The sequence below is a fragment of the Lissotriton helveticus genome, chromosome 4_1 (genome assembly GCF_964261635.1).
Source record: "Lissotriton helveticus chromosome 4_1, aLisHel1.1, whole genome shotgun sequence".
Lineage (NCBI taxonomy): Eukaryota > Metazoa > Chordata > Amphibia > Caudata > Salamandridae > Lissotriton > Lissotriton helveticus.
This window is the reverse complement of record NC_136063.1, coordinates 167,775,459-167,793,346: the sequence shown is the minus strand read 5'-3', so window position 1 is coordinate 167,793,346 and position 17,888 is coordinate 167,775,459. Positions and strand designations below refer to the sequence as shown.

General features: G+C 47.2%; 1 protein-coding gene and 1 pseudogene across 4 annotated transcripts in view; both read left to right on the top strand.

Moving 5' to 3' along the window:
- Positions 1 to 17,888, top strand: part of RHPN1 (rhophilin Rho GTPase binding protein 1) — a 615,089-nt gene that overhangs the window by 399,915 nt on the left and 197,286 nt on the right. The gene's annotated exons all lie outside the window — the stretch shown is intronic.
- On the top strand, positions 11,813 to 17,752 carry LOC144827088 (glutathione S-transferase P 1-like; annotated as a pseudogene).

Genomic DNA, 17,888 nt, shown 5'->3' with positions numbered 1-17,888 from the left:
ATATCCAGCTAGGAAAAGACCATAGCAGCAGATAGGCGTCATTTTTTAACCAGATTTCTTTGAAGAAACATGTCAACTAGGTCTTCCACCCCAAAGATTGATTTATGGGAGTATATTATCAAAGAATTTTCGATTATTATGGAACCATCTAGAATCGAGACTGTTTAGAACTGTAGTACGTGGCTACTCCAGAAGAAGGCGCTGGTCGCCGAAACGCGCGTCGAGAATTAATTTGTGCCACTTTTTAAATTTGAATGTGTAATTTTGTTTATTGTACTTTATAATGCTAATTTAATTATCCTTGATGTGATTTTATTAACTGTATTAGGGAACCAGTTTTTATTACTGTATCAATAAATTTCTAGCTACTGAACCTTTGGTTATATATTTTCCTCTCTAATGTTTCTTACTTTATGATCATTAAGAATTAATTGCCTAGGTTGTTAAATTTCATGTGTGGTACGCTACATGCCATACATTTAAGAACTGTGTAGAGTTGGTACAGGATGCGGAGTTGGTGTCTGTGGAGCAAACACATTTTTATAGTATAAAATATGGCTAGTAAGGCAGCATTGTGAAAGTATAGTCATACAGAGTATACAATACAAGACCATTTCAGTTTGTGACAGGTTGTCCAGGAAGGATTCCAGGTTGGCTGGTCCGTCAAAGAATTATGTTTACCCAATTCCATCAGTTCTTAATTTGAGCCGGTGGTTTCCGGTGCTCGGCACCAGCACTTAATTGTCAGCTTCAGCACTAGTGACAGTCCACCACATGGTGGCGCTGTCTGAAAGATTTTGAGATAAGCACAACAACCATGTTTAATAAGTCAAAATACATTAAAAATTAATTACATTTGCAGCTCACACCATTATTCTAGCTTTGGGTGGCCTCAAATAGTGTCAATTGTGACACGTGTAGCAGTATGATGGTTAGAACTTGTGTTGATTCGGTCATTGGCAGTGCTGGCTGGGGCAATGGATGGTGCAGGGTGCCGTGGCCTCCCTAGATGGGCCCTGGCACTCACCTTTTTACAAATAAAGCACTATTTACTATAATCATCATTTTCGACTGTCCTACAAAAGAGAAGGATATGTTCAAAGCCTTCATCTTGTTCCTTTGGATGAAAAATCTTTTTGTGAGTCACAATTTGATTTGGCGTAGTCTTGTTATAGCCCAATTTTGGGTCTCTTCAAGATGATGGGTTTTATTTTCCTAGTCTCAGATTCTTTCTGTGTGGGGATAGCGCAAGGGTCTGAAGATCATTGGTCGGGTGACTTTGGGTAATCAAGCATTCTTGTTGGCACTCTTGAGCCCTCTCTATTTCACAGTATTTCTTGAAGTAAATCTTTTTACCTTGTGCTATTAAGATTCCTAAAAAGGACACACATGAGCTGGATTCTTTCTCTGCTTTTTCTGGTAGGCAAATAATTCTAAGGTTCCTCGAGATTTGTGATCTCTTTTTCTAGGATCGTGAATGTTTTGGTTTTTTTTTGCAGTAAATGCTGAGGTTTTTTGCTATGAAGATGTCTGGTCTTCAACTCTACTTATTCCATATTCTGCTTCTTCCACTCTGAATGCCATATTTTAGAGTTCTTTCCTTATGCCTTGCATTTCTATTTGCCGGAGATCGGTGTTTGTCTTTATCAACCTTGTTAGGTCATGAAGTTTCTCTAATATCAGATCCATATTTGTCCCAGAATTGGATCTGTTCTTAATCTGTGAGTCCGGAATTGAGGGCTCCAATTATTTTCTCTTTTGACCTACTTTTTGTTCCTTACTATCTTTGGGGTCTCTCTATTTGTTATTCTGATCCACCATTTCTCAATAGCAGGGTTTCTTGATGGGTCAGGGTTGAGCGTGGTGGACATGGCAGATTTTGAATGAGGTCTATGGGTATTTCCATTATCTGCTTTACAGCATGAACAGAGTTTCTGTCACAAGATGGAAGGTGTCACACGTCGCAGGTCCTGGAGACCTCACTGTCCAAGACTGGGTTCTGGGGGTTTAGGTCTTTGTAACCATGAGGGGCCAACATAGCAAGTGATAGAGCCTGACCCCTTAGCTGGTTCTGATATGCTAGCTGCCTAAAACAATCCTTAGTTATAAGGATGAGGTTCAGATGGCATGTCGGAGACAGATAACTTGCATCTCTGTGCTCCGCCAAACCCTGTCAGGGTAGACAGACAGACTATTAATCAATTGATACATTAGAATTCGCCAATATTGGATGTTGGATGCTTCCCAAAGGCAAAACAATAGAGGCTGTGCGTAGATCTGACAGGGTCGCTAAACTCCCAATATAAAAGACTATAACCACACAGTCTTCCCAGGCTATGTGTGTTAGCAACCATGGAGAGGCGAGTAGATTTCTATGACAAAGCTGTAATATCCCTAGCACTAGACTTTTGTATTATGTGTCTTTTAATCAGAATAGGAGATTATAAAGTGCCTGTAGCCATTTAGTTTTCCCACGTTATGTTAGGATTCAGGCATTCTGTATCAAGGTGATGAATCAGTTCCTTTCCAATTAGATGTAAGTGATGGCACCCAAGAGAGCGACCCCTATACAGACCAGATGGTGCATTAGAGATCTTATTGGCCGGTTTGGCATCCATGGTTTAGGGCGACCTGGGTGGGCACTGCGGCAGCTTAAGGAGGCTTCCCTCTATAGGTGCAGTGAGAAGTGCCGGTCAGGTCGCATTGCCGATCAAGAATCTTGTGGGCGAGCAGTCTCCAAGAGCAGGGTCCTGCCAGGCACCTCTCCCATTCAGGTGGGAACGGCACAGGTGGTCCAGAGAGTCTCAGCGGCAGCATCGATTGGCTGCCATTTTGTCTAGCATTGTAGTGAGGAGTGTAGATCAGGTCTCGTTTCGTACTTGTGGCCGCGCCGTCGCCAAGTTTAGTGTTTAACCAGGTTCTCCTCCCGTTCAGAGAAGCTTTATTGCTTAGGAAGAGAAACGACGGGGAGAAGCCATGTTACAGAGCGGCTCTATCTTCGTTGCAGTGGAACAGCCAGATTATGCGGCCATCTTGCTTGGGCTCAAGTCAGGACCCTCCTTCCCCCTGCAGTTATCTACTTTTACAAAACTTTCCAGGCATTTTCTAAATAGTTTTTTTGATTCACAGTTGTAAGATTTCCTCAAGTTTTAATTGTTTGTTTTGCAGAAATCGTGGTTTTAGCCGCAATATTTTGAATAAACTGTTTCGCAAGGCTGCACTGTACCCAGGCAAGTTAATCTAGCCTTACATCCTGCTGCCCAGGGCTATATCAGTGGAAGCCCCTGCACCCGAGTTATAGGCTTGAGCTGCAGGCTTTATCTTGGCGCTCCCAAGGCAACTTTTAACAAACTGCAGAGAATCCAGAACACTGCAGCAAGGATTCTCACTAATACCCCGGCGAGATCCTCCGCTAAACCAGCCTTGAGGCAGCTCCACTGGCTCCCAGTGAGAGAGAGAGTGGCTTTCAAGGCTCTTTGCCTGTCACATAAAATCTTACAGGACAAAGGACCCCCTATTTTAAAAAAATTCATCAGGCCCTATAAAGCCTTGAGAGCCCTTCGTTCGGACCATGAAAACCTAGTCACTATCCCTAGAGTGAAGAAAGTGCATACGGGCGGACGGCGTTTCTCCGTCAATACGGGCCGTCTATGGAACTCCCTCCCCCGGGACCTTAGGATGGAACCTGACTACCTCCGTTTTAGGAAACGGCTCAAGACACACTTGTTCCCCTGATCTCCCCCCCCCCTCCTATCCTCCTGAGCCTCCCTCTGGTCAGATCGGATCTTAGCGCTGGGATACTTACGGGTGACTACGCGCTTTATAAAACCCAATAATAATACTAATAATAATAGGGCCTATAATGAGGGTGCGGTCCTTTAACAACAGGTATAAGCCCAAGGCTATTGGATCATGCCACTCGCCGAGGGTAGAATGTTCGAAATTAAAAAAGGTAGAAACAGAAAGAAAACATTGGAATGTTGCAGCAGAAGGCGCCATTATAAACTCGAAGCTGCTCCATTGTCTTCAATGGAGCGCTCAACATTCCAGTGTTATAATCCGATTTATAATTGAGCCATTCTCTGTTGGATGTTACCCCTTCCTGTCTAGTTTCAGCCTCGTACAGTATGACTCTTTACGGCTCTATTCGGTCTTTTATTGTATTGTTTGTGTTGGTAAGTGGCCGGGACCCTTCCTCAGGCATGACACCTCCAGGGAGTCCGAATTTGTAACCCTGGTGTTGGAAAAATCCGAGCTACAAATCCTAGAATACAGCGCGCTGTTTCCTAAAAGATGCTACTGCCTGGTGCCGGCAAACGTGCTGGAGCCGTTTATCACGGCTCTGCTGCTGTTTCCAAGGAAGCCTGACCCGTGCCCTGCGAGCAAGGCGGCGCTGCCCACGGGGTGATTACACTACACGCGGGAGGGCTCGGAATGTGTGCAGTGTGCAGACCAGAGTCATTAACAGGAACAATCTGGACAAACAGGGATGTTTGTTCTGGGCACCGAGGAGATAATTGAAGGGAGTTGTGAGATAACAGCTCTGCCATCAGGTTGCGTTTTTACAGTGTTTGCCCACCCCTCCTACATTAACGGGCAGTTATTCGTGCCTTTTTTCCCCTTATATGTTTAAATTCTTTAATGAATATTTTATGGCTAAGGTTGAATGATGCCAAGTGCCAGTTAGGCCCCTGGAAGCTTCCCACATAGCTCGAGCTGAAGCTAGCTGCCTGCTGATGCATTTTTTCGTGCCCTTTGACCGCCTGGCCACAGTAATAATATTTTTAAGAGCCTTTCTTGTGTGTGTTAATTACCCTTTGCGTTCTTCACAGCAGCAGTCGGTGTGGTCTGGTAGAGAGGGGTTGTGTTAAGTGCATTTCTGAACGGCTCTGGCCTTCGAATGGAAAGGCTCTGGTTTGCACCAGGATGCGGTCTAGTGTGTTCGGAGGGAGTTATGTGTTGGTTGGTGTCCTGGGCAGAAGTTTAACGTAACCCCCGTGGTTGGGGTTTTTAAGGCGTATTTCAGATAGAGATCTTTGGTCATGGACATGTGAATTTGGTAACTTAATTGAATCTCCGATAAAAAAAACTATCTACATCATGCACCAACAATCCCTTAGTTTTAGAGGGAACGTTTGGTCGTCTGCTTAATGGCTGTCTCGGTGTTGATCTTGCCTGGGTGTGTGTTGGGATGTTGTATATGTGTCTGGTGTATCCTACTGAATGTTCTTTGCCTGGGTGAGTGATGTGTCCGTTGTGTGGTTCATTATGTTGAATGCAGTTGGTGTGGTGTTGGTTTCATGACGGTACAGCTAGTTTTATGTGAGTGTGTGTGAGAGATTCCTACCTTGTGTTGTGCTTGAGAGCGTGCTATTGATGTCTGTGGAGTGGTCTGTGTTTTTGGCAGCGTTGTAAATTTTTGGTGCAACTGAAAAGAGACACAGGAAGACTAGACCTCACTAAAAAAACACAGCCTCATTCTGTGAGCGCTACCTCAGACCGTCGCTTTATTTGTTGAAATGGGCTGACATATGTAGTCCAAGGCTCAGCCATAAGGTCAAAGTTTTGGTCCTGTTTGAGGTTACATAGGACTTATGATTTTTTTCCTCCTAAATATCATTTTATTGGTCGACATTGAGCATCTGATGACACTTCGAATGTGACAGTCGAGGAGTGTTGAGTAGACTGTGGTTCATTTGAGAGTAGCTGTCCAGCGGTCTGTTTGATGACTTGTTTCTGTACCATAAATAGATTTCTTGTGACCACTGCAACGTACCCTGCCATTATATGGTTGATACTGATCTTAATGTGGTAATGAGGCTAGTGTAGGCAGGGGTGGCCTCAATTCACCTTCAGTCCCAGAACTATTACTACCAGGCAGCTACACACATTTCCAGCGAATAACCCGATGCTCAAGGTACAGGTAGTGTGCTAGATTGCTGTATGGTACCTTGTGCCCATCTTTTAGGGCAGTGGTTCCCAAACTTTTTTGACCCGTGGCTCCCTTGACGTAATTGGTAGTTGGCCGTGGCTCCCCACCATTTTTTTACCAGAGTGCAGCGGCGCACACGTTGGGAACCACCGCCACAAAGTGACGCACCGGCGGCGCAAGGGGCTTGTAAATAAGACACACATGGTGCTTATTAACTCAACATCAACGTTCAGATTCTTAGCTTCGATATGACGCACTCATCTCAATTTTTTTGTGGAAAACGTCACGGTGTGCGTAAAAAGGAGAGACGTGCTCTCGAGTTTATTTGCGGAACATTGTTTTACGTGTATTTAAATTGGCTTCCGCTAGAAGCACCTGCCCTCTCTGCTTACTTTCACTTCTCTCAAATTAATGTGACACTCCCCAACCAACCAACCGCCCTCCCACGCTCCAGAAATGAGACACGGAGAGTCGAGGAGTCTGTCTCAGCCACGATTATTTCTCCATTAATTAGAAAACGCCAGTGCTCCATGCAATATAACAACTGTTTAGAAAAGAAACGCCAAATATAACTGTGCAACTCCCCATTTGCCCCACCCCAAAACACAAACCTTCCTAACCCGGCCGGCACCTTATCTATCTCTTCCTTTAGGCAGCTACAGTTTTAGCCATTTCGCCCGCAGTAACCTCACCGAGCTCTTAATTGAGCCATTTAAATGCAGAGGGCGAGGGCTGGGATCACATTCAGCACAAAGGAGCCACATCCTGGGCGGCGGCCCGGCGCCCCTGGCTTCTCATCACGGCGCCCCAGGGTTCCGCGGCGCACACTTTGGGAACCACCGGTCTAGGGTTATGAGCCGCAGGATGTGGGAGTGGCCAGGAGGGTAGGAATTGGCTAAAGGAGTTTTGCTTGGAAGTTCTGGGGAGGAGCTATTGCTCAAGCGGTATTGGCTGTGACGGGGAGGTGTGTCGAGACGGTAATGGCTTCCCCAAGCGCACTCTAAATATTGGAATTGTACACTACAGGTCATTCAACAGCAGCTGTCTAAAGCTGTCCTCTAGACTAGATCTAAATATCATCCATAACCAAAAACTGTTCAATGTTGAATTAATGTCAGATCATGTGAAAGCCACACAGCACTGCGCACGAAAGAATAGGGGCTACAGACCAGGAGGTGTAAATTTAGTAGAATAGTGGACCACAGGGCATGCACTGTGAGCAGACCAGAGCCGTGTATCCCTTTAAATTGTATTCCAGATTGCCAAGGATGCTCCTGTAGCAGTAAACATCCACAAAGATTATCTATCTGAACCCACCACTGCATGCAAAAGGCAGAGGCAGCTAGACAATACTGCTGAACACCACAGGGAAGCAAAACAAACGTATAACAATATATCACATAAATTGATGGAAAGTCTCGCTAAAGTAAAAACATTTGAAAACAATTAGTGAAAGGCCTAAACGTTGCACAGAGCTAATTTAATTACTAATCACCATTACTAACAAGACAATTATCAACAGATACAAAAGTCTGCAAGTAAAATTAAAAAGCTGGCAAGAGGGATGCTTACCTTGTCTGCTGCAGCAAAGAAAGAGGGCTTACTGCAGAGGAAGCCTTTATTATTATACTCTCCTGCTGTGAATAGAATGTTTACACTTTCTTTGCCAAGGATGTTTTCCCTCTTCCTTTTGGGAAAATGTACTTTGTAAGCAGTAACACATGGTAGACCAGTAAAGTTGTGCAGTTGTTGGTATAGAATTAGAGGACTGATTTTACAGATTGCGGATTGAAAAATACAGTATGTTTTAAATACACTGCGTAATTTAATAAAATGAAGACGAGCAACATACACCAGTTAGTAATGCAGTTTTCTTTTGAAGCGCCAGGAGTGAGTTATAGCATCAGATGCATTTTGATTTTCAGGCTAGCATGCCGTTTAAAAATTGCTACATGTATTTTTTCTTATAGCATTTATGTGTTTATATAAATAGTAATATACTCTTAGGGTTTTCATCCTCATGCCGGTATCCTAACCAGCGTGCTCGTCTTCATCTAATTTCCACTTCGAGCAGAAGCATGACACTGCTCTCCATGCGGTCAGTAAAAACTGATTAGGAACTGACCAGGGTTGCTGGGTCATGCATCACAGTGGAACTTTGTCTTTTTTGGCATATGTTTCATAAATAAAGCACCTACTCTTGCAAATGCACCAGGGCTCTTTATTTCAGTTTTGTTTTTCCCTGCAGAGGTTTAAAACTCACTTGCATTAGTTTAAGCAAAACCCGGCCGGCGCCTTATCTATCTCTTCCTTTAGGCAGCTACAGTTTTAGCCATTTCGCCCGCCGTAACCTCACCGAGCTCTTAATTGAGCCATTTAAATGCACAGGGCGAGGGCTGGGATCACGTTCAGCACAAAGGAGCCACATCCTGGGTGGCGGCGCGGCGCCCCTGGCTTCTCATCACGGCGCACCGGGGTGCCGCGGCGCACACTTTGGGAACCACCGTTTTAGGGAGAATAACAGTCGAAAGGTGGCACGGTCATTTCAGTCTTTAGAAGCACGATGCAATACCAACAAAACAGGGGCGTGGCCTAGTCCACCCCCTGTCAACCAAGACAACCAACTACTGTGGGCACTGACCGCTATCAGTGGTGAGAGCCAGGCCTCCCACCTGCTAGACTTCTCTGCTGCTGGGGGTGTCGGAGAGCGGGGGGCAGTAGCCCCAGGGGGTTGGCACCTTCTTTCCACTTCCCCTCCTGTTAGGTCAGGTATGACCGCCTGACACCAAATGACCAGCCCTGGGCCCTTAACCAGCTGCCGGCTAGGAGACTGAGGTGGGCGGTCCCACACTCTGGTCCCCTCCTCTCGGGGATTCTGCACCCTCCCACCGGGAGAGATACCCCCAGAACACAATTCACTCATCAGTCCAGTACTTTCCTCTTGCAATTGAACCATTAACCTGGGGTCCAAACCCCCATGTGCCACCAGGGGCAGAGGCGAGGCCTCCCTCCCTCTGCACCCCCTTCCAGATGTTTGCACCCTCCCAACTGGAGTGGTACCCCTGGGACCCAAACTGATCACTGCACTGTTTACCATTGCCCTTCCTCCCAGGTCAGGCAGCCCCTGAACCTGGCTTCCGGGTTTAAGGGATGAACCCTCCAACTGAGCACTCACCTCGCGCACCAGGACTTCAAGAGCCCTGCTGACCTCGTCGTGGCTCCAGACCTCGCATCTCCAAGAGCCCTGCTGACCTCGTCGCGGCTCAAGCCCATCGTCCTCATCGAATTGCAGGTATCAGCGTGCGCTTTGCACCTTATCAAAGACGTCCTCTGTATGCCTCGTACTCTTATGGCAACCTAAAGTATCAGCGTGCACTTCGCACCTCACCTAAAGCATACCTGGTGCGCTTCGCCTTCCAAGTTTGCCTCATCATCAGAGTATGCCTCGTACTCACGGCACGCACCAGCTGGTGCGCTTCGCCTTCCAAGTCTGCCTCATCATCTGAGTACACCTCGTACTCACGGCACGCCCCAGCCGGTGCGCTTCGCCTTCCAAGTCTGCCTCATCATCAGAGTACGCCTCGTACTTACGGCACGCACCAGCCGGTGCGCTTTGCCTTCCAAGTCTGCCTAATCATCAGAGTATGCCTCGTACTCACGGCACGCAGCAGCCGGTGCACTTCGCTTTTTCGCTTTCAGCCACCTAGAGTACGCCTCGTACTCCTCACACGCACCAGCCTGTGAGCATCGCATTTTCGTCTTCAGCCACCTCGAGTATGCCTCGTACTCCTCACCCGCACCAGCCGGTGCGCCTCGGATTTGATGATATCGGCCTGTACGCCTTGTACCGGTCACCAACACGGGCGGGTGCACCTCCTTGCTACTCCGCATATGTCTGGGACCCTGTGAGTAAAAGTGGCGCTGTTTAAAGAACTTACCTAAAGTGAACTGAGCTCATCCAACCTAAGCATTTGTAAAAAGACACCTAAGCCTCGTTTTAAAGTAATACTGTGGACTGTTATCGTTATTGGTCTTGTGATAAATTTATATAAAGAATCAGATATTTTTACATAGACTCTTTGTAGCGTCCATCTGTAGTGGGTCTCTTCTATTACTGTACATGGTCATAAATGCTGTACATGCTACCTCTGAAGTAAGCCTGTCTGCTCTGGCTACGGTCCCACCAGGGTGAGCAGGGGTTATTTTGGGGAGGGTACCTCCCCCCTTTTCGTGGGAATGGGAGTTCCTACTTGGCTTTGGTGCAAACCTCAGCCAACTGGGAATCCCATTTCCAACAGGGTGCTACTGTGGTGTCTGGGAGGCCGTGGAAAAGGGCATTACCACCATCCAGGTGCCAGAGTATGATGGCCGGAACAGCATTTCTGAAGTTGCTTTCTTGAAACAACGATTTCAATGTATTTACAATAGAGAGCAGGTACCAGGCCATTTGTTTATTTTGCCAGTGTGTTCCTTGAGAATGATGCTGGTGTCCAATGTGAATACAAGTGACTTGGCATTAGGTGAAAGTTTGGTTGTGTAGCCATCGAGGATCATGTCATTTAATAAGGTTAAAGCTATTTCTTAATTCTTATATTTGGAAAATAACAGGGATTCACACTGCTGTTGAGTACATTTAGCAGTGCTCATGAAAATCCGTCAGTCATGTACAATGCCAGCGTGCAGACCTCTTCAGGCTCCTAATGACCGGATCAGGAGTGTTACGATCCATCTACAGAGTGCCATTTAAAAGCATGGCACTCTCGACCTGGATGTCAGGGTCTCGCATGGCTGATGGGCTTAATTCAACTATAGTCACCTCACACAAGCACAATCTGTTTTATTTGGCAGACAAACTGCACATGACTCAAGCAGCACAGTGTAGATCTACTGAAGTGGGGCCGTCAGAACGTACATCAGAGTGCATCCTTGTGCGCAGTAAGTGTCCAACAAAGAGCACTGACGGTCCAATCCCCTGACAAAACGTTGCTTCCAGCCCCAGCAGAAGGTGGGAGAGAGCTTGAAGTGGGGCTTCCTCTCGTTAATCCTGGTCCTGCTGATCTGGATGGCTTCTCGTTTCCAGCACAGGAACAATGTCTTGTTCACTCCTCTGGGCTCCTTTTCTAACCTCTGGGCACCAGCCCTATTGCTGTCATGGAGGCGTCCCCAGCAGAGGAAGTAAGGTGAAGAAAAAAGAAACAATCTCATGTGCTGTACCGTTTATGTGTTCGAGAAAGTGTGATAGAATACGTCCATGAATGAGTTTGTTCGTGAGTAAATGATCCTATGCATGAATCAGTGAGGGTCTGAGTGAATGTGTGTGTCTCAGTCGATGACAGTAAATGAGAATTAGGAAAGGAAGTGTGAGAGAGTCTGTGAGTGGGAAGATTGCTATATTCCCTTTCCTATGGTCATATCTGGGAAAAGGTTTTCGGAGCAGACGAGATTGTGTGGCAAGAACCAGATATTAATCCTGGCAGCTATGGAGGATCTAGAATTGATTCAATCAGTTTTGTTCCCACGAAAATACCTTTTTAAAAGAAGAGAGATTGTTGTCCAAAACAGGTAACAATTTACTTGGCCTCATTCCTAAGAAACAGGCAAAAGCGGTTGTTCAGAGTGAGGAAGGTCTGGAATTTGATGTTGCAGTCTTTGAAGTTAAAATTATAAAGATTAAACGATTAGTAAGGAGATGGAAGTCTGAGTGATTCGTGATAGTGGTTTTGGCTCCTTAGGAAGTGGGCAAAATCATCAAGATGCATTTGGAACTCCTCTGGTCTTCTCCTTGTCCAGTCCACAGGTGCTATAGCAGAAGTGCCGCCCGCCCCAGCCCTACCGGCTCCAGACAACCTCAGCACCAACCTAGAGACACCCATGAGCAACATGCACGACTACACCTTCATCTACTTCAGCGTGCGAGGTCGCCAGAGGCGGCCCGCATACTGCTGGCAGAACTAGGGCAGGACTGGAAGGAGGACGTTGTGACCTTTGACCTCTGGATGCAAAGAGACCTCAAAAAGAAATGCGTGTTTGGGCCGCTGCCGGGCATTAAAGATGGCGACTTTGTGCTGTATCAGTCCAACGCCATCCTGCGCTACCTGGCCCGGAACCATGTTCTGTACGGAAAGGGTAATCATGAAGCCGCCTACATGGATATGGCCGACCATGGTGTGGAGGACCTGTGCATGAAGTATGTCAAGATGATCTACCAGAACTACGAGGATGGAAAGGCTCCATACATTAACAAGCATTTACAATGCAACGGTTTCGCCTTTGACAAAGTTAGAGCTGTTGGCATTGTAAATGACAAATCCTCCCTCTGCCCGTGCTCTGTGTGTACACCAGTAAGAGGAGCTGTGAGGGGACGGTCCGGGCAGCTCTGCGAGCTCACACAGCGGGAGCCCAGGAGAGCTGCCCTGGGCAGAGCAAGGAAGAAGCACCGGGCGGGGGATACGGAGGGGCCACCCAGACAAGGGACTGAAGGTCGCCCTCCTGCGGAGAAGACTGCGCGCGCTCTGCCACCTTGGACTGAGGGGCTGGACGCTCCCACATGACCGAACAATGGGGCGACTCTCCAATCCCTACTGCACACAGTGGCACAGGCACTGACATATATCAACTCAAAGAAACGACATTTAAAACTATATTAAGAACATGACCCCCCAAAGGAAAAAAAAAAAAAAGGATGACCAGCTGGGGACCATGAACCTCCAGCTCCGTACATCATCCGATTGATCCAACGACTTGTGTGCAAAGCTTTTCATAGTTGCAGAGGTAAATATCTTCCTAGTCAGGGAGTTAAGCCCAATATGCCTTTCGAAGTCTTACTTTACTTTGATAACTTTTATTTCGGTCAACGACCATAAAAGTGCAATAAAACATGTACAAGCATGATAATAAAGCATAAATACTTCAGAATTAAAAAGTTATTAAACTTTGGTTATCAAAGGAATAATAAAACAATAGTCCATTATTGCTTGTGGATAAATACAGTTCTTCTCCGCCACATGCCAAATAAAAACCTAGAGACAGCAAAGACAATGGGAGGGGCAGTGTCATAAGTTAAGACTCTACAAGCATGTACGCAGTGTCTAAAACCCAAGTTTTTGCACAATGGGACAATCCAGCACTTCCGAATTTCACTGTAAGCTGGGCAAAAAAAGAGGATATGCATGATGTCTTCCCTGGCGTGATTACAGGCAGGGCAGTTAGCCTTTATTATTTTTGCCCATCTGGATGTGAATGCCCCGACCGGTAAGGAGCCGTGCCTCATTTGAATGTATAGTTTTCTTGCCAGTGGAGGCTGCACCAAGTCCAAAAACGCCTCCATCCTGTATTCAACTTTTGTTATGAGGAACTCAGAGGACAATCTGCCCAGGGAAGTAGAACAGTGTAGCAGTTTGAGGTTGTGCGATTTTACAGCTGCCACCAATACAGTCCTTTGCATCCTCGTACAACTGTCCTCCGGTGTCTCCGGGGAGACCGATTTGATAGAGAAGAGTCTTAACATGTACCAACCAAGGTATATTCTTGTTTTTAAGCTGCCCCCAAATAGTATTGAATTCTGCTCTAAACGGTTCAAGCTCCGGCACAGACCAGAGCCTTCTCCAATAGAGCAGAGGTCGAGCTGCCACCAGGTCAGTAATAGGTTCCAGTCCCAGGTCCAAGCGTAATGGTAACAGAGGGGTACTTTGCGGAAGACCAAACAAATGTCGCATGAAAGACTGCTCAACTTTCATTAAATTACATGCGTTAGTATGTCCCCAGAGCTCAGCAGCATATAGGGCTGCAGACCTAACTTGTGTTTTGTATATCTCTAGGGCAGGGGTAACTGGTTTATAGGTTGTGGCACTATGGAATCTGCCTACGCCACCCATAATCTGTGCAAGTCTCAAGGAAGATCTAGAGACTTGGTGATCCCATGTAAAGTGTTCAGTCAAAGTCACCCCCAGATATATAAAGGTCTTAACTCGCTCGAGAGGGGTTCCGTTCAATGTAGGGTTTGGGCGAGTGCGCCTCGGGGGGTTGAAGATCATAAACTTGGTTTTCTCCAAGTTGATCTCCAAACCCCGCGAGGCGCAGAACGAAACAAACCCGTCCAGAACCCGCTGGATGCCCGATGATGTCCGCGACAACAACAAGGTGTCGTCCGCAAACATTAGAGCGGGCACCATACCAGTAGCCAGGCGTGGAGCATCATTGTCCCTGACACAATTAAGTCTGTCTTTCAGGCCATTGACATACAAGCTAAAAAGAGTGGGGGCCAGTACGCAACCCTGGCGCACTCCCCGGATAACAGGGAAGCGATCGGATAATTCCCCGTTTTTCCCACACCTCACCTGGGCGTAATTCCCAGTATGAAGTCGGATTAGCAGTCAGAGAGAAATCCCTGGGAAAAACACTATCGCGGAGATTCGCTATGTTTCCAAACCCTATCAGTCTAGGCATTCATACATTCTTGCTCCTGCAATTACAGGCCAGTCACTCCTAGTGCTAATGAATAGTTAATTTCCACACTAAAATTGAACGTTCACAGTCTTTTTAATTAAAATTAAATATACACAGAATAACTTAAAATTTCAAAGAATAATCTTTGAACATGTACAATAAAAAAACAGGTATTCATACAAATGCATAAAAACTCATTATAAACAATTCATTATAAACAATTAGACAAGTACTGTATCGTTTATCTAACTTAATACATCAAAAATGTAAACATATTAAAAACTAATATAACAGACAAGATTATTATACAAAAGAACCCCCTGTACACTGTGGCCTTTAGATTCCTTCGCCACACTATTTACTAGATCCAATGGTCCTTTCTTAATATACAAATGGTGCAGTCAATAGTATCAGTAGTGTATGAATATCTATTGCTCCCCAGACCCTACTTGGATTCTACACAAGAACATTAATGCGTCGACGCGTTTCGGTGCTGTGGACACTTGATACTGTAGCACCTTCTTCAGGACTGCCGTTTCTTTGGGGTCACCGGCTTCAAGGACTATTGCTTAACACCCTCTCCTTTGAGTGTAGGTAAATGTACACCCGCAAAAGTTTCTGAGGTCTATCCCCTCGGTTAGGTGCTTTTCTCTTGAGGTGGAGTTCTTCCTTTTTACTAATGTACGGCTGAAGTAATGGGGACCTTTCCAATTTCCTGTAAATGTATGGAGGCGCTTCCACTCTTCTTATTGGTCTGTATATGTATCTTAAAATTTTGTAAAATTTCTTATGGACTGGCATATGTCAGCGTGATTCCGTGAGTCAACTTGATATGTTCTCGTTTCCTTTGAACTTGCGATTCTGCCTCGTCCTCGTCTCGTCGGATTAGGGCATCTAATAAGTAAGGAGGGAGACCAAGTTCCTCCAACACCGTCCAGAGCCTCTCCCTAGGGACCAGATCAAATGCGGCCCGCAGGTCCACAAAGACAAGATAGAGGCTGCCACCCTCTACTCTTGCAGTTTTCCAGTATAGGACCTGAAGTCGAAAGATCTGGTCCAGAGTCGAGACCCCTGATCTAAAACCGGCTTGGAGGGTGGTCAAAGTTTTGTTATCCTCCATCCAGCCCAATAGTCTCTCCAGCAGGATTCGGCCCATCAGCTTCTGAGTCGTGTCAAGTAGACTAATTGGTCTGTAATTTGATGGGGCAAGCGGACAGCCCTTTTTAAAAATTGGAACAATCTCTGCACCCAGCCAGGTCTCAGGTACTGGGGAGCCCTGTAAAACAGCATTGAACAGGACCATCAGATATGGGGCCCAGATTTTTGGCTGAGAGCGAAAGAGATCTCCAGGGAGCTTATCCAGGCCCGGGGCCTTATTCGGGAGCAGTTTCTCAATTGCCAATTCAACTTCCCTGAGTGTAATATTGTCTCAACCATGGGTGGGAGCTGCAGCAGGGGCATCCTGTCTTAGTACTGTGAAATGGGATCCGGGTCCAGGACCCAAGACCTCCGGCAGTCTACACTCGTGCAGGGGGTCTGGGGCCATGGAAATCTTGGGAACTTGGCAAGGGCTATAATTTTTGAAGAGGGAGATCCCCGGTCCCGGGGCCCCCAGCAGTCGACACTCGTGCGGGAGGTCCCGGGCAGTGCAGATACATGAAACCGAGAGCCCGGGGCCCAAGGCCCCCGGCAGTCGACTCTCATGCAGGGGGTCTGGGGCGACGGGAATCTCGGAAGCTTGATTAGAACCAAGATTTTGACAGGAAGGAGTCCCAGTGCTCGGGGTCCCCAGCAATCGACACTCATGCGGGAGATCCCGGGCCATGCTGGCACATGGAACCAATCTCCCGAACCGCGGGGCCCCCGGCAGTCGGCTCTCGTGCCAGAGGTCGTGCGGCACACAGGCCCGAGGCTCCAAAACCAATTCTGGCAGCCTCTCCTGGAGCTGACACCCAATTTCCTCCAACTCAGGGCTTGTATAGAGTGACTTAAAGTGAGCCTCCCAGACTATAGGGGCAATATTCGAAGTCACTTGATCATACAACCACCGTACACAGACAGTTACAGATCATCCTTTTGAGAGACCTGCAGGCTGCACTTAGGTTACCACACCACATGAATGCACCGTATCATCTGTATCTATAAAGAACGCCATTAATACTTATATGGAGGTTTTCAGCTAAATCTACCACTAGTTACTCACTTACAAGACCTAGGTGGAACGTCAACACAGGGAACTCTGGGGCTCCTCCCTCAGACTGTCGTGGGGTGGGGGAGGAAGTGTGAGGAGCGTGGCCCTTTAAGAAGAGGCCCAGCGGCAGTGCGATAAGTCCGGATCGAGGAGAACCCAAGGCCTTCCCTTGCCCCTTCTGTTTCCTTGACTTTGCAATCTCCCCGCAGCCCGCCCGCTGCTTTGGAGAGTGCCGAGCAAGATTTAACACGGTTAGCGAACCCGGGTTCTGAGACTTAACTATAGAGGGACTCGGCAGCATGACAAGTTGAGCCTAGTTGAAGATGGCCGAACGGTTATGGTGACGTTGAGATGGTGAGGCAGCAGATAACGCGCTTAGTGCCTAGCCATCGCGAGATCTTACGTCTTTTGGTGATTATATGAGGAAGTGAGGTCACCAAAGTGTTGTGAATAAATACAAGCACCTACAGGCACACTGACAGCGGGAGGGGGGGCGGGAAGACGAACAGCGGGAGGGGGGGCAGAACGGGCACACAGACAGCGGGAGGGGGGGGCAGGAACGGCCACACGGACAGCGGGAGGGGGGGCAGGAACAGAGAGCGGGACATCGGGCAACCCATCCCTGCAAAGGACACTTCCGAAATGGTGGAAAACAAAGCTGTAAAAAAAATAATAATAAACACCGCCCACCGCCGCATGACGATCGCAAGGGGGCGGGATGAGTAAAAATGGCCGGAACGCCCACGAATCTGCTCCGGCCATGACGGACAGATCTCTGTTCCAATGGCTAGCCTCCATTTATGGAGCTAGCCAATGGAACAGAGGGGCGGGACATGAGTACACATGTCTAGACATAAGCTTTCGCCTTGCGCAGAAAGTCTGCTGCGCAGCCTTTCGGCGAGGCGAAACCTAAAAACCAACCTAAAGATCTTTAACCCTTTGAGTGTCTCCTGTCAAAGAATCAAGGTGGGAAAGGGTTCATTGTTGGAAACATGGTCTTGTACGTGGACTATGTTCTCCTGGACATCCTGCTCACTCACCTGGTACTTGCTCTAGACTGCCTGAAGGACTTCCCTCTCCTCCAAGCATACGTTGAGCACCTCTCTGCGCAACCCAACCTCAAGGCCTTCCTGGAGTCGGATGCCTGCAAGGCACGCCCCATCAACGGGAAAGGCAAACAGTAATCTCCAATCAAGGTTAAGCACTGGTGTGCGGCAAGCCACCCTAAAAGATGCACTTCTATTGCACACCTGCTTCTTCTACCCAACTAGAAGTAGCCTTTACGCCCAAGTGTTGGGTGGCAAAGTACCCTGCATCTGT